At 36.6% G+C, this 21486-nt stretch overlaps 1 long non-coding RNA gene across 2 annotated transcripts in view; it reads left to right on the forward strand.

Moving 5' to 3' along the window:
- Positions 1–3072: 3072 nt before the first annotated feature.
- The window catches only part of LOC136832399 (uncharacterized), a 72545-nt gene continuing 54131 nt past the window's right edge, over positions 3073–21486 (forward strand). For both annotated transcript variants that reach the window (XR_010851174.1, XR_010851175.1), the window contains exons 1-2: positions 3073–3208; positions 6296–6488. This is a non-coding gene — a long non-coding RNA (uncharacterized lncRNA). The remainder of the gene's footprint in view (positions 3209–6295; positions 6489–21486) is intronic.

Here is a 21486-nt window from a genome sequence, read left to right on the forward strand (position 1 = left end):
TTATGCAGCTATCAATTAACCTTTAGAGCTTTTAAGACAGATGAGCTCCAATTAATTTTTATTTTCTTGAAGGCTACTTTTAAGTGAAAATAACCTTGGTGACAACGGATACATTTAAGGAGACGTGATATAATCCTCTTTGCTCCCCTTACTGTTTGATCCCATAGGCCACTTACGTCAATCATTTTTCAAAAATCACAAGGACAGACAGATTTAATTATTGTTACTATTATTATTTCGGTAGATGAGAACTATTCACATGGAACACGCGCACAGGGGCCATTGACTTGAAATTCAAGCTTCCAAAGAATGTTAGTTCCAACTTCCCACCGCAGACCCCACACTGCGGCAGTAAGTGATCATGATACAGAGCCAGTGATTTTTTCATCGCCCCGGGGGGAGGCGCGAACTCGCGGCACTAGCAACCATAAACCACCTTTCTCCCCATCCCCACCAAAAAAATAAAGAAGAAAATCAGATAAAACGAGAATAGATGAAAGATCTTCACATTTATCAATTTATATCAATATTCTTGTCTCCTTTGACCTGCCCCCACCTCTGAATAGCTTCCTTTCGTCTGATGTAGAAATGTCCGATGATTCCTGTTTGCCAGCATTATTCCTGAACGGTGGAACCTGTTCAAAAACATTCGATGAAGCGACTGGTGAATCTGCTGAAGTGTTTTCAGTTGTGGGTGTCCGTTTGACTTCGAATGATGCTTCACATCTCTGGACTTTTATCGGGTTAGTTCAGTTACCTTCACCTTCTGTTCCCCAATCTCTCTTTCTCTCTCTCATTTGCTATGTCTGTTTGTCTCTCTTTCCATATTTGAGTAACTGATATCGACCATCAAAGTATTCTAGAAATCTTTTCTCATTGTTTCATATATTGCTTTCAAGTAAAGATCCATAGGACATAATGTGTTAAAATAGAGAATAGCTCAACAATCAGACGAGAAAACAGCATGTATAGAGGATAAAATCGTAAAATACTTATACTCACTCAGAGAACATCAGCAACCACGCAACTGCCAAAAGACATGATAGGATGAAGAACCAGAACTTATTTCGGTATACCCTTTGCAAAATATACATTACAATATTCTATAATATATTGCAGAGATATATCTTGATGTTAGGGAAATAACAGCAGTGGTGGCATCCAACTAAAAATGCATAAGCTTTGTAAATGGTAATGCAAAAGTTTTTTTAACAAGTCAAGCTGATTATCATTGATGCGATATTTGTAAATAACATTAACGGCTTTCGTTAATAGCTCCATATGGAAGCTGAAAACCTTTGAGCAAAGGAAATAGTAATAGCTATGACTTGCAATATAACACTAAAACAACACTTAAATGACGGCAGAAGGTCCAGTGCAGTCACTCACATCCAATGACTTTATTGAAGATGCTTTTCAGAAAGTTTCCGACACCAATAAAGAATAATTTGAAATCAAGTGAATGTTCCATTTAGAATGATGCTGCTAAACACAAGTTAAAAAAAAAAACTAATCAAAAAGGCCAGGGAACAACTATAGCTAAAAAAAAAAACGGAACTTTTTGATACTATCACTGCATAAGTTGATGAAAGTAATCAAATCAAGTATTACACTTACGAGACTTGTTTCACTCTTCTTGAGCGTAGTTAAACACCACTGGTAATCTATGATCTATAAAGAATCTAAAGAAAAAGTAAGGAAGAAATGTTTGTTGTAGCAGATTGCTCATGACGTCACGCATGGGGGCCAAAAAGACAATTAAATGGGACGGTGTGAACGTTAGGAGTTCCCACACCAACCCTCCTATCGATAGTCCAGTTGCTTAGAACAACCGTTACGTAACTCTCTCTCTCTCTCTCTCTCTGGGAGTATATACAGTTCTGTGAGATTAATAAGATGCATTCATAAATAGAAATCTACCTATCCAGATGTTTTATCCTTTACAATCTGCACTATCTGTAGACAAACCTTCGGCAAACTGTTTTGCAAAATAGAAATCGATGAACTGTTCTGCAAAATAAAAACAAGTTCATGTAAAAGTCCCCTCGATCTCAAGACACGAAGAGAGAGAGACAGAGAGAGAGAGAGAGAGAGAAGGTCCTGCTTAGGAGAAGTATTTAGTAAGCGTCATTCGTTATGATCATTCTTCTGGAAATAGACTCATTTCATCACTGGATTTCTTGTACCTAAAACCTCATCCTTGACAAGCACATTTTTTTTTCTTTAGAAACGTAACGTTAATAAATTCTTAACCACTACGACTTGAGAGTTGTCACCATTGTCTGCAGACTAGGTCTAGGGCTCTAGGCAAACTCATCTGAAGTATGGTATATGATATCCAGGACGTATTTTAATTCTGTGCTATATTACTTTATTAATTAAATCTAGTGGAGATTATTACGTCATCAAATTGCCGGAAATGTATAGCATTGGTCCTGTGTTTTTTTTTATGTCAGTCCAGTTGCTGGAAAAGTAGCAGAAGCGAAGTATTGATTTTATATAAGCATATACTTTTTTTTTAAATGAGTAACATCCACTGCTTCATTTGTAAAGAATCCCACTATATTTATGCAAAAGAATTTTTGCATGATAGATACTGCTTAAGCAAGTGTTACAAAAATACTTTTGAGATATGGCCTCTTCATGGAAGAATATCTTGAACTCTACTTGCATTAGTATTCAAGAAAATAACGGAGTCTCTCTCTCTCTCTCTCTCTCTCTCTCTCTCTCTCTCTCTCTCTCTCTCTCTCTCTGCTGAAAAATGCCTGGCTTTTGGATCTAAGTAACAAACTAAAGATTTTGGACGCTATTTTTGCTCTTATTTTCAAGATTCACCTTATAATAGGCAGGAACATCCTTGGGTGATAAAAATACGCATTGAACTTAACCAAAGATAACTTCAGCGTTTTTCTAATGAAAAAATTAATTATGTTTTCCTCGTTATAATTTCTTAAGTCTTAAGATAAAAATCTAAAGTGTGTCACAAGGAAGATATGATAGCTGTCGCCGTTTTATCAGACCACCGGTAGATGGCTCTGGTGATCCCGCCCTCTTTGATGACGTCAAGGAGTTGAGGGAAACTTAGTTAGGTTCGAGTAACCGACCTAGCTTATCGTCTTTAGCACCAACTCTGCACTAGTTTTCTACAGTATACGGAAACATCAGAAAGACGGCGATGGTGTGCACACACTTCTGATAATGAAAACAGGTAATACCTTGTGTTTAATTTACGATCAGTTTAGTTGCATTGCACAGTAACTGAAACATTCGTGTTATCCATGACGAGGTGATCATGCGGCTGCGCTAGTAGGATATGGGCAGCCAAACTAAACGTACGATGCCTGCGTATTGTCAACGTGGTCCTTTTTTCATTAACTTCACCATGCAATCCTGTAATGATATCTAAGGACTGCAAAGGTCAGATATTAAACCCAAATATCTGAGAATATAGTACAAAAAATCATCCTGGATATCTTTTGAAAAATAGTCTTACACCTAGGCCTATTCTGCATTTCGAATTCAGTGATGCCTCGGAATTATTCATTGTTATGAAAAATACTACCAGGGGTACACAGCACAAGTAAATCATGAAACGTTAAACATTTCCAACCAATCTGTGAAGAGCTACACACCGTAACCTTTTACATAGGCACACACCATTAGGCCTAGGCTTAAGAGAGATGAAATTGTTTGTTCAGCAAATACTTACTTGATAACAATACTATTATCAACTTAGGAAACAAACTTGAATGTATTTTAGCACTATATAGATATACTGTATATATGTATATATATATATATATATATATATATATATATATATATATATATATTATATAATATATATAGATATATATATATATATATATATATATATATATATATATATATATATATATATATATATATATATATGTGTGTGTGTGTGTGTGTGTGTGTGTGTGTAGAGAGAGAGAGAGAGTGGTGTTTATGTTATTTGCATGCTTGAGATAGAATCTGGATTTCTTTGCAAATGCTCCTAAGCCTTAAAAGCTTAAGATCGCGTTTGTTACAATGTGACATGACTGTGTTCTAATAAGAATATCACATTTATATTTCGCATTTCACTTACATATTTCATTTACATTAAAAATGAAAACTTATGTAACACCAATAAGTTAGTTTATGATATTAACGTGTTACTTAAAATGTAGGCATTTTACGCCATTTATATATTATCTCGTTTACGTAACATTGTGTGATGTGTGTATCCAGTGATATTACATAACTTGATTATCTGCTGTATATTTGCCTATCAACAGTGCGGTATGTACTACGTTCTTGCTGGCTGTCGTATGGTATCGTACTTTGATGAAAAGTAATAAGGTGATACTTTTTGTCCATAAGAGAGTAACGGCAGAGTGCCCACGATATGCGGAAAACAGCATAAATACAGGATATATATAAACTCGAGTAGTTCCGTTCGAGCAGTATGTGGCATCGTGTACTCGATTCGTTCCTTAGATCCCAACGGATGGCGTTAACGAAGAAGCTTTTTTTTTTTTTTTTACCATAGTAAATTTGAGCCTTCCTTGTTTTGCTTTCATCGCTTTTGATTAAAACGAAAAAAGAGAATAGTTACATTTAATTAAAACGCAAGGGAGTTAGAGTCGAGGGTAAAATTAAAATGATCAGGAAATTTGTTGTTCCCTTGACATCATTTTGACGTGTTTCAACGTCCATCATATAAGTTACATGCCAAGTAGGACATAGGTCGTTTAACATCACCAGCACTTCATTGACATACCTGTATTTCGTCTATTACATGGTTAACATTAATAGCACGATGCAACAGTATTCCCATAGTGAATGAGATGGCGTTATTTGTTTGTTAGACTTAATGTATGCTGAGAGAGAGAGAATAAAACATCAAATTCCGAGGTAGAGAAGAAAATCTCAAATTTCAGTGTTCTCTTTAGATTTAATTATTTTATTCATGAAACTATACACTCGAGAGATTACTCTAGACTCTAGAGGGACTGCTAAACTATGAATAGGCAGTTATCGCGAAACACAAAAGTGAAACTAGTCATGTAAGGCCTGAGTGAGGAAAACAGTACTAAGGGTGTACGAACAGTGAGATTTGAATGACACAAACAATGGTATTTTTCCTTATTTTAGTAAAGCCTCGAAGGGAGAAGTAGAGCCATTCTTGGAAGAAAGTTCGTTTCCCCAGTCTGAATTGTGTAGACATTTTGGAAAATCAGGGTACAAGAAAATCACTTCCATAAACGGTTTCACCTCAGGTAACCGTGAAAAAAAAATCGTCGATCTAATATCTGGTTTTTGCTTTACTGGAGAAATCAGCAAAGTTTTATTATTTTGTTTGGTCTTATTCTTTACATGCCTGTGCCGTTAGAATTAACACAATGAATTAAATCTTAATACTAGGTAATATATTTCTCTTTTATAGCCATGATTTGATTTAAACGCTGGTTGTAAACATGAAACGCTGGCCTCATAAAAAAAATCGTTAACTTGTTAAGCAAATTTCCGCACGATAAAAGACCCAAATGGGATTAGAGAATAGGGGACCCATGGGAAAGGATGTGTAATAAAAAAAAAAAAGAGGAAACTGCCAAATAAATATTGAAGAGTCAACGAATAAATCTATCAAAACAACGTTCAGGATAAGATAAGGAACGTTATTCTGTATAGCGCTTGCCCCTCTGGTACCGGAAAGTGATTACCGTATGACAGATTATTGTATTATACACTTTTCTGATTGCCATCACTTAAACAAATCCTATTCGATAGGTGTGTGCATTCTATTTTCTGTCTATCATTCATATATTCCTAAGATAGTTGCTGCTAATCTTTCGTCCTATTTTCAGCTCAGTACAAAAGATGCCTTAAGGTAAATCACATGAATAGCATCACTTCTAGAAAATTCTTATAATATGACACTGATGTAGGTTCCAGCTGATCTGACAGTGAGAAAGAGAGAAGACACATCCCAGGTGTTCATAGGCTACTTTAACATAAGAAGTAATCGATTAATATTTCTAAGCAGCAAATAAAAGAATGTAAAAATGAAATATAAAAATTGAACCCTGAAAGCAATATCTCATCGTATTTAATACAAGTCTCATTTTAAACACTATATTTCGAGAGATACAAGTCATTCCTTAATTCACCTGTGTTTAGCGGAGGGTCTAGTTAAATAACTGAAGCTATTCATATGACACAAATGTAAGGTAAGAGATATTCATAACCACCGTGATTAATCTAGCTAAAGTTCACGATAATATTTCAGATAGTGTGGCAGCCATCAGCCTCACATGAGAAAAGTGATGATACCCCATCTCCCATCATTCCCAAGACTGGAGGAACATCCAAAGCCTTCGTATCCTGAGTGATCTGCCTGTTATTCGCTACGGAGGAAAGATTCGAGTTCCAACGGTGACTGTGGAGCTCTCTTCCTTCAAATGCCCACTCTTCTGGTATGGGTAAGTGACATGTACGACAGTGGAGTACCCACTATATGTTTTTCATTCAGGTTTAGTTTTTTAATGAGAGTCCGCTGGGGCGGGCAATTTCTCCCTTATCTGGCCCCAGGGCACATGGGGAAAAAGTTTTTGGGGAGGGGGGGAAGAGCGCTTAGCCCCAAAGGTAAGAAGAGACACTCACCTCGAATGATGGGTGGAAAATAAACACAGGAAGATTCCAAAGCAGGCTTTCGCAGAGCATTTGCGGGAAGAGCTAACTACTTGACGGGTGTTACTACGCCGTTGAAGAGAGATTTCTTCAAAATAATTTGTAATTTCTGGAATTTTTAAATCACGTCTCCGACATTGCTCAGCAGCTTTTATTTCTCAGATTACCAAAACTTTATTAGACATCGCAGTAGTCAGCAGGGATAGTTAGGCTATAGAGGTTGTAGTGGAAATTTATATTTTACGTTGCAGTTATTACTGTTTCATTGTTCTAGATTTACACCATCTGTAGATATATCTGTAAAATTAGATTAACTCGTAGTTAAGCAAGATACTGCGTTTCTCATGAACGTCGATATTATAAGCTCTAAAGCCTTTTGTAAAAAAAAAAAAATCGGTTCCCTCTGAAAAAAATATATCTATTCCAAATCTGAGAACATTCTACTCTTTGATCAAAGATGTCCGCTTCATATTCTTAAGCTACACGCCACATTCTAAGCAGACATTTTACAATTTACCCTACATAAGACTGACTTAGCTTTTATCATATTGTCATGTCAGATACTTTTGCATATGAATAACGTGTTTGTTTTTAATTTTCAAATATTATGCACTGAAAACTTATTGTTAAAAAATGTGTTTGATGTAGGACGACATAAATATTCATCACAAAATATTTAAAAATCTTCGTTCATGGGTCTCAGCATTTCTTCCTGTCTTAGTTATGCATTGTTTTTTTAATCGAGTATCTGCCGCTAATGGTAGGCCGTTGAATCATCTCGGGTGCCATATTTAGCTACTTATGTCTTGTGGGAACCACGTAACAAGCGCTCCCTGAACTTGGGTTCATATGTGGCCCTTGAATTGCGGCCTCCATAGTTTTGGATCCGTAAAATTTTCTGCTCTTACTTATCTATTGATTTATTTCATTATCTCTCTGTTTACCGTAAGCGCAGTCTTTTTTAGTGACATTCTTGTTGGTTTTACATCCAAAAATCAACCCATAGCTATTCATCATATGAACTCTTGTTTTATCCTTTTTCTTTTCTTTGTTCCTGTGTTTTACTATTTTGCATACACTTCAGATAAAGTTTATTATGTAGGTTTTTGGTTCATTGCTTTAACCTGTACTCACATTATAATTACTTATAACTCCTTAGAGTCGGGATTTGCTTTCAAGGCCCTTCTATTTCCGTGGTTATTGTCGGTAATAGTCTATACATCCTAGATAAACACACCGTTATGGGGCTCCTTTGCTGCGAATTTACTGTAAGTGAGGAATAAATCCCATGGAAATGAGGCTAGGCCGCGTGGGGGGTAGTGCCGTCAGTGCACCTCGTGCGATGCACTGTAGGCCTTACTTTGGGTTCTTTGCAGCATGCTTTCGGCCCCTAGCTGCAACCCCCTTCGTTCCTTTTACTGTACCTCCTTTCATATTCTCTTTCTTCCATCTTACTTTCCACCTCCTCCTAACAATTGATTCATAGTGCAACTGCGAGGTTTCCCCCCCTCCCCCCTGTTACACCTTTCAAACCTTCTTACTGTCAATTTCCGTTTCAGCTCTGAATGACCTCATAGGTCCCGGTGCTTGGCCTTTGGCCTAAACTCTATATTCAATTCAGTTCAGTTCAGTGAGGCTAGGAAATTTAAAATGATCACTTATTCGTAAGGAAATGCTGCTGGACATTTGAAATGACAAAAAATCATTACTCTTATCGTACTCTCTTTAATACTTATTTATTCTAAACTTTAAACCAGATTACAGCTTCACCTTTCAATTTTTTCTGTCCCATCCAATATGGAATTGATTGCTAAGCTTTCGTGATTCGATAACCTGAAGAAGTTCTTGTAGGGAAATTATATGTAAAATTGCGTAAATATAGTTTCATCTTCAGGCGCCTACAAAGAAAATCGAGCCTTGATTTAAAAGATCAATTTTGTTAATATTACAAAGCGGCCATATGGATGATAAATATATATATATATATATATATATATATATATATATATATATATATATATATATATATATATATATATATTATATATATATATATATATATTATATATATATATATATATATATATATATATATATATATATATATATATATATATATATATTATATATATATATATATATATATATATATATATATATATATATATATATATATATATATATATATATATATATATATATATATATATATATATATATATATATATATATATATATATATATATATATATATATATATATATATATATATATATATATATATATAATTTTTTTTTTTTTTTTTTTAAGTCACAAGTAATCTCCGTTATGTCAACAGACAGGAATGATAAACGTTAAAGCTGGAATGTATTATTTACGGCTATGGAAACAAAATAAGAGTTCAAGGAAAGCTGTATAGGTGTCATTACCTAAACGGATTTGAAAAAACTTGGTATAGGTTCCAGTTCATTTATTTTCTCTGGTGTTTTCCAGGTTCACGAAGCCGAAGTAATAACTAAAACTGATTACAAAATCCACGCAGAAAGTTCATTGACATTCTCATTTCTCAAGAAGAAAAATGTGAAATGATATATATAAAAGTCCTGAACTTCAATTCTTTTATGAATCCCATTTACAGAGTTATGTAACATGAAGCTAAAGAATAGATTTAAACGCGAATTAAATGGCACTGCGCGGACTTTAAAGTTGAAAGAACCATAACAGTAACTCAGGTTTGACATCTTTGGTCTGGTAGCGTAAGAAAGCAATAAAATGAAATTCTAAAATTTGGATCTAATTTGCAAAGCATTACCATTGTTAACTAGGCATTTAAATATATAATTGTGAAGGCTATATACAAATTTCAATGCAGCTATGAATCCCAGACGAACATCTTACACAATAGAGCAAGAAGATCAGATACTCTTTTAAAAAGTAGCCAGCTTAGGAATAAGTGAGTGCCAGGTTAAAAAAGTATCCAGCTTAGGATGAAGTAAGTGCCAGGTAAGAAAGTAGCCAGCTTAGGAATAAGTGAGTGCCAGGTAAAAAAAGTAGCCAGCTTAGGAAGAAGTGAGTGCCAGGTAAGAAAGTAGCCAGCTTAGGAATAAGTGAGTGCCAGGTAAAAAAAGTAGCCAGCTTAGGAAGAAGTGAGTACCAGGTAAGAATGTAGCCAGCTTAGGAATAAGTGAGCGCCAGGTAAAAAAAGTAGCCAGCTTAGGAATAAGTGAGTGCCAGGTAAAAAAAGTATCCACCTTAGGAATACGTGAGTGCCAGGTAAAAAAAATTATCCAGCTTAGGAATAAGTGAGTGCCATGTAAAAATAATTATCCAGCTTAGGAATAAGTGAGTGCCGGGTAAAAAAAATTATCCAGCTTAGGAATAGTGAGTGCCAGGTCTAAAAAATTATCCAGCTTAGGAATAAGTGAGTGCCAGGTATAAAAAATTATCCAGCTTAGGAATAAGTGAGTGCCAGGTAAAAAAAAATTATCCAGCTTAGGAATAAGTGAGTGCCAGGTAAAAAAAATTATCCAGCTTAGGAATAAGTGAGTGCCAGGTAAAAAAGTATCCATCTTAGGAATAAGTGAGTGCCAGGTAAAAAAAAATTATCCAGCTTAGGAATAAGTGAGTGCCAAGTAAAAAAAAATTATCCAGCTTAGGAATAAGTGAGTGCCGTGTAAAAAAAATTATCCAGCTTAGGAATAAGTGAGTGCCAGGTTAAAAAAGTATCCAGCTTAGGATGAAGTGAGTGCCAGGTAAAAAAGTATCCAGCTTAGGATGAAGTGAGTGCCAGGTAAGAAAGTAGCGAGCTTAGGAATAAGTGAGTGCCAGGTAAAAAAGTATCCAGCTTAGGAAGAAGTGAGTGCCAGGTATAAGAAAATTATCCAGCTTAGGAATAAGTGAGTGCCATGTAAAAAAAATTATCCATCTTAGGAAAGTGAGTGCCAGGTAAAAAAATTATCCAGCTTAGGAATATGGGAAAGTAGGTAAAAAATTATCCAGCTCTAGGAATAAGTGAGTGCTGTGTAAAAAAATTATCCATGAAGTGGAGTACCAGGTAAAAAGAATTATCCAGCCTAGGGAATAACTGAGTGCCAGATTAAAAAAACATCCGGCTTTAGGAATAAGTGAGTGTCAGGGTAAAAAATTATCCAGCTTAGGAATAAGTATCGCAGGTGAAAAATTATCCAGCTTAGGAATATGAGTGCCAGATAAAAAAAAAAGTATCCGCTTTAGGAAGGTCATGAGGCCAGGTAAAAGAGGCCAGCTTAGGAATAAGTGAGTGCTTGGTGGGGTAAAAGTGTCCAGTCGAATAAGGAGTGCGCAGATAAAAAGTATCCATCTGCAGAATAAGTGAGTGCCAGGTGAAAAGTACCCAGCTTTAGAATAAGGAGTGCTAGAAAAAAGTATCCATCTTAGGAACAAGTGAGTGCCAGGTAAAAAAGTGTGTCCAGCTTAGGAACAAGTTGAGTAACAAAAGTATCCAGCTTAGAACAAGAGAGTGCCAGGTAAAAAGCATCTATCTTAGGAATAAGTGAGTGCCAGGTAAAAGTATCCAGCTTAGGAATAAGAGAGAGTGCCAGGTAAAAGTATCCATCCAGAATATAGCGCCATGCCACCCGCCATATGCGTACGTGAACATATGCCAGGTAAAAACATCCAGCTTAGAACAAGAGAGTGCCAGGTAAAAAAAGTGATTCATCTTAGGAACAAGTGAGTGCCAGTAAAAAAAGTATCCATCTTAGAATACGTGAGTGCCAGGTGTAAAAAGTATCCATCTTAGAATAAGTGAGTTAATAAAATAGTATCCATCTTAGGAATAAGCAGTGCCAGGTAAAAAGTATCCATCTTAGGGAATAAGGAGTGCCAGGTACAAAAAGTATCCAGCTTAGGAACAAGTGAGTGCCAGGTAAAAGTGTCCAGCCTATGAATAAGTGAGTGCCAGGTAAAAAGTATTCACCTTAGGAATAAGGAGTGCCAGGTAAAAAGTAGCCAGCTAGGAATAGCGGAGTGTTATGGTAAAAAGTGGCTGAACAAATGCTGAGTGCTAGGGAAAAAGTATCCATCTGAATAAGTGAGTGCCAGATAAAAAGTGTCCAGCTTAGGAACAAGTGGAGTGCCAGTAAAAAGCATCCAGCTTAGAATAAGTGAGTGCCAGGTGAAAAAAAGTATCCATCTTAGGAATAAGTGAGTGCTAGGTAAAAAAGTATCCATCTTAGGAATAAGGAGTGCCAGGTAAATAGTATCCATTTTAGAATAAGTGGAGGCCAGGTAAAAGCATCCATCTTAGGAATAAGTGAGTGCCAGGTAAACAAAAAGTATCCAGCTAGGAATAAGGGAGTGCCAGGTAAAAAGACCATCTTAGGAATAAGTGGAGTTGTAAAAGTATCCATCTTAGGAATAAGTGAGTGCCAGGTAAGTAGCCAGCTTAGGAATAAGGTGAGTGTCAGGTAAAGAAGTATCCAGCTTAGGAATAAGAGGCCAGGTAAAAAAGTATACATCTTAGCAATAAGTGAGTGCCAGGTAAAAGCATTCATCTTAGAATAAGTGGAGTACCAGGTAAAAAGCATCCAGCGAGAACAACAAGTGAGTGAGAGGTAAAAAGACCCATCTAGGGAAATAAAGGAGTGCTATAGGTGAAATGTATCCAGCTCAGGAATAAATGAGTGCAGTAAAAGGTATCCAGTTTAGGAATAAGGAGTGCCAGGTGTGCATCCAGCTTAGGAATAAGGAGTTGTGGGGTAAACAAAAGTAGCCAGCTTAGGAACAAGGAGTACTGGCAAAAAGTATCCATCTTAGGAATAAGTGAGTGCCAGGTAAACAAAAAGTTAGCCAGTTTAGGAATAAGTGGAGTGCCAGATAAAAAAGTATCCATCTTAGGAATAAGTGAGTGCCATGTAAAAGTATCCATCTTAGGAATATAAAAAACAGGTAAACAAAAGTAGCCAGTTTAGAATAAGAGTGCTAGAAAAAAATCAAATATAGGAATAAGTGAGTGCCATAAAAGTAAACATCTTAGGAATAAGTGGAGTACCAAAACAAAAGTAGCTAGTTAGGGAATAAGTGAGTGCCAGGTAAAAAAGCATTCATTTTAGAATAAGTGAGTACCTGTGTACACAAAAGAGCTAAAGCTAGAATAAGTATTAGGTAAAAAAGTATCCAGCTTAGAATAAGTGAGTGCCAGGTAGAAAGGTGAGTGGCAGTAAAAAAAGCATCCAGCTAGGAATAAGTGAGTGCCAGGTAAAAAAGAGACAGCTTAGAAAGGTGATTGCAGGTAAAAAAAGTATCCATCTTAGGAATATGAGTGTAGGCAAAAATAGCTAGTTTAGAATAAGTGAGGCAGGTAAAAAAAGAGCCAGTTAGAATAAGTGAGTGAGGTAAAAAAGTGGCCAGTTTGGGGAAAAAGTGAGGCTAGGTAAAAAAGTAGCCAGCTTAGTAATGGGTGAGGCAAAAATCCAGCTTAGGAATAAGTGAGTGCCAGGTAAAAAAAAAAAGTATCCAGCTTAGGAATAAGTGAGTGCCAGGAGAAAAAAGTAACCAGACTAAGAATAAGTGAGTACCAGGTAAAAAAAATAGCCATCTTATGAATAAGTGAGTGCCAGGTAGAACAGTAGCCAGCTTAGAATAAGTGAAGGCCAGGTAAAAAATTGCCAGGATTAAGAATAAGTGAGTGCTATAAAAAAAGTATCATCTTAGGAAATAAGTATGCCAGGTAAAAAAGTATCCAGATTACGAATAAGTGAGGGCTGCAAAAAGTTCCTAGCTTTGGAACAAGTGAGTGCCAGGTATAAAAGTAGCCAACTTAGAATAAGTGAGTTTCAGGTAAAACAGTAGCCAAATAAAAATAAGTGAGTGCCAGGTAAAAGTAGCCAGCTTAGGGGATGTTAATGACACAAAAGTATCCATCTTAGGAATAAGGAGGTCAGGTAAAAATGGCATCCATTTTAGAATAACTGAGTGTCAGGTAAAAAATTATCCAGTTTGGGAATAAAGTGAGTACCAGGTAAAAAATAATTATCCGCCTAGAATAACTGGAGTGCTGGGGATAAAAAAGTATCCGTCGAATATGAGTGTTTGTAAAAAAATTATCCATTTAGAAACAAGTGAATTGGTAAAAATTATCCAGCTAGAACAAGTGAATGCCAGGTAAAAATATCCAGCTTAGAACAAGTGAGTGCCAGAAAAAACCATCCGCTTTAGAATAAGTGAGCTATAGTAAAAAAAGTAGCTGGTTTAGGAATAAGTGAGTGCCATGAAAAAGTGTCCGTCTTTTGGAATAAGTGGTAAGTGCCAGATAAAAAAGTATATCCATCTTAAGAATAAGTGAGGCTAGGTGAAAAGCACCCATCTTAGGAATACGTGAGTGCCAGGTAAAAAAGTGGCCAGCTTAGGAACAAGTGAGTGCCAGGGAAAAAGTATCCATCTTAGGAATAAGTGAGTGCCACAGGTAAAAAGTGTCCAGCTTAGAACAAGTGAGTTGTAAAAAGTATCCAGCTTAGGAATAAGGGAGGCCAGGTAAAAAGTATCCATCTTAGGAATAAGTGGAGTGCCAGGTAAAAAGTATCCATCTTAGGTCATGAGTGCTATGTAAAAAAGTATCCATCTTAGGAATAAGTGGAGTGCCAGGTGTGTTTAGTATCCATCTTAGAATAAGTGAGTGCCAGGTAAAAGTATCAATCTTAGAATAAGGAGTGTTGTAAAAAAAAGTATCCAGCTTAGGAATAAGTGAGTGCCAGGTAAAAAAGTTTCCAGCCTAGGAATAAGTGGAGCAGGTAAAAAGTATCCAGCTTAGAACAAGTGGAGTGCCAGGTAAAAAAAGTAGCCAGCTTAGAATAAGTGAGTGCCAGGTAAAGTGTCAGCTTAGAATAAGTGAGTGCCTGGGAAAAAAGTATCCATCTTAGGAATAAGGAGTGCTAGTGCAAAAAGTGTCCATTTAGGAATAAATGAGTGATAGGTAAAAAGTATTCAGCTTGGGAATAAGTGAGTGCCAGGTAAAGTATCCATCTTAGGAATATGAGTGCCAAGTAAAAAGTATCCATCTTAGAACAAGTGAGTGCCAGGTAAAAAAGCATCCATCTTAGGAATATGAGTGCCAGGTAAAATAGTATCCATTTTAGAAGTGAGTGCTAAAAAGTATATCCATCTTAGGAATAAGTGGGAGTGCCAGGTAAAAAAAAAAAAAAAGTATCCAGCTTAGGAATAAGTGAGTGTTAGGTAAAAAAGTATCCATCTTAAGAAATATGATACAGGTAAAAAGTATTCAGCTTAGTATATGTGAGTGCCAGGTAAAAAGTAGCCAGCTTAGGAATAAGTGAGGTTAGGTGGTGTGCTATCCAGCTTAGGAATAAGCAGTGCTAGTTAAAAAATATCCATCTAGCAATAAGTGAGTGCTAGGTAAAAAGTATCATCTTAGTAAATAAGTGGAGTGCCAGGTAAAAAAGCATCCAGCTTAGAATAAGTGAAAGCAGGGTAAAAAGTATCCATCTTAGGAATAAAGTGAGTGCTAGGTAAAATGTATCCAGCTCAGGAATAAATATGCCAGGTAAAAAGGTATCCAGTTTAGAATAAGTGAGTGCCAGGTAAAAAAAAAAAGTATCCATCTTAGGAATAAGTGAGTGCTAGGTAAACAAAAGTAGCCAGCTTTAGAATAAGTGACTACTACAAAAAGTATCCATCTTAGGAATAAGTGAGTGCCAGGTAAACAAAAGTTAAGCCAGTTTAGGAATAAGTGAGTGCTAGATAAAAAGCATCCATCTTAGGAATAAGTGAGTGCCATGTAAAAAGCATCCATCTTAGGAATAAGTAAGTACCAGGCAACAAAATAGCCAGTTAGAACAAGTGAGGCCATGTAAAAAGTATCCATCTTAGGAATATGAGTACCAGGTAAACAAAAGTAGCCAGTTTAGGGAACAAGGGACTGCCAGGTAAAAAAGTATCCATTCTCTGAGAATAAGTGAGTACCAGGCAAACAAAGTAGCCAGTTTAGGAATACAAGGCGGAGTGCCAGGTAAAAAAAAAAAAAGTATCCATCTTAGGAAAAGTGAGTGCCAGGTAGAAAGAAAAGTAGCAAGTTTAGGAACATGTGAGTGCCAGATAAAACGTAGCCATTTAGGAATAGTGAGAGTGTGGCAGGTGTGCATTCAGCTTAGGAATAAGTGAGTGCCAGGCAAAAAGAGTAGACAGCTTAGAAAAGGAGGCAGGTAAAAAGTATCTATCTTAGAATACAAGAGTGTAGGTAAAAATAGCTAGCTAGGAATATGAGGGACAGGTAAAAGTAGCCAGCTTAGGAATAAGTGAGTGCGAGGTAAAAAGTGGCTGTTTGGGAATAAGGAGGGCCATAAAAAAGTAGCCAGCTTAGTAATAAGTGAGTCCCCAGGTAAAAAAGTATCCAGCTTAGGAATAAGGAGTGCTAGGTAAAAGTGTCCAGCTGAGAATAAGCAGTGCTTGTGTAAAAAGTATCCATCTTAGGAATAAGTAAGTGCCAGGTAAAAGTATCCATCTTAGAACAAGGAGTGCCGTAAAAAGTCACAGCGCTTAGGAACAAGCGAGTGCCAGGTAAAAAGTATCCATCTTAGGAATAAGCGAGTGCCAGGTAAAAAAGTATCTATCTTAGGAATATGGAGTGGCAGGTACAGCATCCATCTTAGGAATAAATGAGTGCCAGGTAAAAGCAAGTGATCCATTAGGAATAAGTGAGTGCCAGGTAAAAAAAGTATCCATCTTAGGAATAAATGAGTGCCAGGTAAAAAAGTATCCATCTTAGGAAGTGAGTGCCAGGTAAAAAGTATTCATCTTAGGAATAAGTGGAGTTGTAGTAAAAAAAGTATCCATCTTAGGAATAAGTGAGTGCCAGGTAAAAAGCATCCATCTTAGGTATAAGCGAGTACTGGGTAAAAAGTATCCATCTTAGGAATAAGTGAGTGCCAGGTAAAAAAAGTATCCTATAAACAAGAGTGCTAGGTAAAAGTATCCAGCTTAGGAATACGTGAGTGCCAGGTAAAAGTATCCATCTTAGGAATAAGTGAGTTGCTAGGAAAAAAGTATCCATCTTAGGAATAAGAGAGTGCCAGGTGTTATGTATCCACCATAGGAACAAGTGAGTGCCAGGTAAAAAAGTATCCATCTTAGGAATATGAGTGCCAGCTAAAAATTATCCATCTTAGGAATAAGTGGAGTGCTACAGGTAAAAGGTGTCCATCTTAGAATAACTGAGGCCAGTAAAAAAAGTAACGAGCTTAGGAGCAAGTGAGTGCGTAAAAACATCCATCTGTAGGCAAGTGAGTGCCAGGTAAAAAATATCCATCTTAGGTATAAGTGAGTGCCAGGTAAAAAGTATCCATCTTAGGAACAAGGAGTGCCAGGTAAAAAAGTATCCATCTTAGGAATAAATGAGTGCCAGGTAAAAAAAAGTATCCATCTTAGGAATAAGTGAGTGCCAGGTAAAAAAGTATCCAGCTTAGGAATAAGTGAGTGCCAGGTAAAAAAAAGTATCCATCTTAGGAATAAGTGAGTGCCAGGTAAAAAAGCATCCATCTTAGGTATAAGCGAGCAATTAAAAAAAGCATCCATCTTAGGAATAAGTATGCCAGGTAAAAAAGTATCCATCATAGGAATAAGTGAGTGCCAGGTGTAAAAAAAGTATCCAGCTTAGGAACATGAGTGCCAGGTAAAAGTATCCATCTTAGGAATAAGTGAGTTAGGGAAAAAAGTATCCATCTTAGAATAAGTGAGTGCCAGGTAAAAAGTATCCACCATAGGAATAAGTGAGTGCTGTGGGTAAAAAGCATCCATCTTAGGAATAAGTGAGTGCCAGCTAAAAATTCATCCATCTTAGGAATAAGTGGTGAGTGCCAGGTAAAAGGTGTCCATCTTAGGAATACTGAGTGCCATGTAAAAAAAGTAACGAGCTTTAGGAGTAAAGTGAAAGTAGGTAAAAATATCCATCTGTAGGTATATGAAAGAAAAAAATATCCATCTTAGGTATAAGTGGAGTTGTGGTAAAAAAGTATCCATTTTAGGAATAAGGAGGCTAGGTAAAAAAGGATCCATCTTAGAATTCTAAGTGACTGCCAAATAAAAAAATTATCCAGCTGAATAAGTGGAGTGCCTGCAAAAAGTATCCATCTTAGAAATAAGTGAGTGCCAGGTAAAAAAAAAGTATCTATCTTAGGAATAAGTGAGTGCCATAAAAATTATCCAGCTTAGAATAAGTGAGTGCTATAAAAGTATCCAGCTTAGGAATATGAGTGCCAGGTAAAAAGTATCCATCATAGGAATAAGGAGTGTCAGGTAAAAAGTATCCAACTTAGGAATAAGTGAGTGCAGGCAAAAAGTATCCATCTTAGAATAAGTGAGTGCCAGGAAAGCATTCATCGTAGGAATAAGCGAGTACCAGGCAAAAGTATCCATCTTGAGAATAAGCGAGTACCAGGTAAAAAGTATCCAGCTTAGGAATAAGTGAGGCCAGGTAAAAAAAGTATCCATCTTAGGAATAAGTGAGTGGCAGGTGTAAAAAGTATCCAGCCAGGGAATACGTGGAGTGCCAGGTAACAAGTATCCATCTTAGGAATATGAAAGCAGGTAAAAAAGTATCCATCTTAGGAAATAAGTGAAAAGCAGAAAATCCATCTGAGAATAAAATGAGTGCCAGGTAAAAAAGTATCCATCTTAGGAATAAAAGTGCCAGGTAAAAGGGTATCCAGTTTTAGAATATGAGTGCTATAAAAAAGCATCCACCTTAGGAATAAGTGAGTGCCAGGTAAAAAAGTATCCATCTTAGGAATAAGTGAGTGCCATGTAAAAAAGTATCCATCTTAGGAATAAGTGAGTGATGGTAAAAAAAAAGTATCCATCTGTGAATAAGTGAGTGCCAGGTGAAAAGTAGCCAGTTTAGAATAACTGAGTGCCATGTAAAAAAGTAGCTAGCTGAGGAATAAGTATGCCCAGATAAAAAAGTATCCATTTTAGGAATAAGTGAGAGTTTGTAAAAGTGCGATCCAGCTTAGGAATATGAGTGCCAGGTAAAGTATCCATCTTAGAATGAAGTGAAATGTGGTAAAAAGCATCCATCTTAGGAAAAAGTGAGTGCCAGGTAAAAAAAGTATCCAACTAGAATAAGTGAAAGCCAGGTAAAAAAGTATCCACTCAGGTAATAATTGAGAGCCAAAAAAACCCATTTAGGAATAAAGAAAGAAAGCATTCATCTTGTGGAACAAGAGTGCCAGGTAAAAAAGGTATACATCTTAGGAATAAGTGGTTGCAAAAGTGTCCAGCTTAGGAACAAGAGTACAGGTAAAAAAGTGACCAGCTTAGGAATAAGTGAGTGCTGGGTAAAAAAGACCATCTAGGAATAATTGAGTGCCAGGTAAAAAAGCATCCATCTTAGGAACAAGCTAGTACCAGGTAAAAAGTGATCCATCTTAGAATAAGCGAAAATTGCGGTAAAATGTATCCAGCTTAGGAACAAGTGAGTGCCAGGCAAAAAGCATCTACATCTTAGGAATAAGTGGAGTGCCAGGTAAAAAGTATCCAGCTTAGAATAAGAGTGCCAGGTAAAAAGCATCCATCTTAGAATAAGTGAGTGCCAGGTAAAAAGTATCCATCTTAGGAATATGAGTACCAGGTAAAAAAGGACATCCATCTTGGGAGCCAAGTGGAGTGCCAGGTAAAAGTATCCATCTTAGGGAATAAGTGAGTGCCAGGTAAAAAGTATCCATCTTAGAAGAGTGCCAGGTAAAAAGTATCCATCTGAAGGCGTGAGTGTCAGGTGTGCAGTCCAGCTTTAGAATACGTGGAGTGCCAGGTAAAAACATCCAGCTTAGGGAATAAGTGAGTGCCAGTAGAAATGTTTCCAGCTTAGAATAAGTGAGTGCCAGGTAAAAGGGTATCCAGCTTAGAACAAGCGAGTGCTACAGGTAAAAGGGTATCCAGCTTAGAATAAGTGAGTGCCAGGTAAAAAAAAGTATCCATCTTAGGAATAAGTGAGTGCCAGGTAAAAAAAGTATGCATCTTAGGAATAAGTGAGTGCCAGGTAAAAAAGTATCCAGCTTAGTAATAAGTGAGTGCCAGGTAAAAAAGTATCCATCTGGGAATAAAGGAGTGCCAGGGAAAAAGAGCCAGCTTAGAAATAACTGAGTGCCAGTAAAAGTAGCTAGCTGAGGAATAAGTGAGTACCAGATAAAAAAGTATCCAGCTTAGGAATAAGTGAGAGCTAGGTAAAAAAGTATCCATCTTAGGAATAAGTGAGTGCCAGGTAAAAAAGTGCATCTAACTTTAGGAATAAAGTGAGTGCCAGGTAAAGGTATCCATCTTAGGACAAAGTGAGTGCCATAGGTTAAAAAAGTAATCCATCTTAGGAATAAGTGAGTGCCAGGTAAAAAAGTATCCATCTTAGGACAAAGTGAGTGCCAGGTTAAAAGTATCCACCAGGAATAGGTGAGTGCCAAAGTATCCACCTTAGGAATAAGTGAGAGTCAGGTAAAAACTATCCATCTTAGGAATAAGTGAGTGCCAGGTAAAAAAGTATCCTTCTAGGAATAAGTGAGTGCCAGGTAAAAGTATCCATCTTAGGAAAAGTGAGTGCCAGGTAAAAAAGTATCCACCTTAGGAATAAGTGAGTGCCAGGTAAAAAGTATCCACCTTATTAATAAGTGAGTAGAGCCGGTTAAAAAAAAAAAGGAATATAGAGTAAGTGTGCAGGTAAAAAGTATCCATCTTAGGAATAAGTGAGTGCCAGGTAAAAAAAGTATCCATTTTAGGAATAAGTGAGTGCCAGGTAAAAAGTATCCATCTTAGGAATAAGAGTGCCAGGTAAAAGTGTCCAACTTAGTAATAAGTGAGTGCCAGGTAAAAGTATCCAGCTTAGGAATAAGTGAGTGCCAGGTAAAAAGTATCCATCTTAGGAATAAGTGAGTGCCAGGTAAAAAGTATCAACTTAGGAATAAGTAAGTGACAGGTAAAAAGTATCCATCTTAGGAACAAGTGAGTGCCAGGTAAAAAGTATCCATCTTAGGAATAAGTGAGTGCCAGGTAAAAAAGTATCCAGCTTAGAAATAAGTGAGTGCCAGGTAAAAAAAAAGTATCCAACTTAGGAATAAGTGAGTGCCATGTAAAAAAAGTATCCATCTTAGGAATAAGCGAGTACCAGGTGAAAAAAGTATCCATCTTAGGAATAAGCGAGTAATAGGTAAAAAAGTATCCAGCTTAGGAATAAGTGAGTGCCAGGTAAAAAAAGTATCCATCTTAGGAATAAGTGAGTGCCAGGTAAAAAAAAAGTATCCAGCTTAGGAATACGTGAGTGCCAGGTAAAAAAAGTATCTATCTTAGTAATAAGTGAGTGCCAGGTAAAAATGTAACCATCTTAGGAATAAGTGAGTGCCAGGTAAAAAAATTATCCATCTTAGGGAATAAGTGAGTGCCAGGTAAAAAGTGTCCAGCTTAGGAATAAGTGAGTGCCAGGTAAAAGAGTATCCATCTTAGGAATAAGTGAGTGCCAGGTAAAAAGTATCCATCTTAGGAATAAGTGAGTGCCAGGTAAATAAGTATCCATCTTAGAATAAGTGAGTGCCAGGTAAAAAAGTATACATCTTTAGGAATAAAATGAGTGCCAGGTAAAAAGTATCCATCTTAGGAATAAGTGAGTGCCAGGTAAAAAAGTGTCCATCTTAGGAATAAGTGGAGTGCCAGTTAAAAGTGTCAGCTTAGGAATAAGTGAGTGCCAGGTAAAAAGTATCCAGCTTAGAATGGCTGGTGCCAGTTGAAAAGTATCATCTTAGGGAATAAGTGAGTACCAGG

This window comes from Macrobrachium rosenbergii, chromosome 49, assembly GCF_040412425.1.
Source record: "Macrobrachium rosenbergii isolate ZJJX-2024 chromosome 49, ASM4041242v1, whole genome shotgun sequence".
NCBI classification, from domain to species: domain Eukaryota; kingdom Metazoa; phylum Arthropoda; class Malacostraca; order Decapoda; family Palaemonidae; genus Macrobrachium; species Macrobrachium rosenbergii.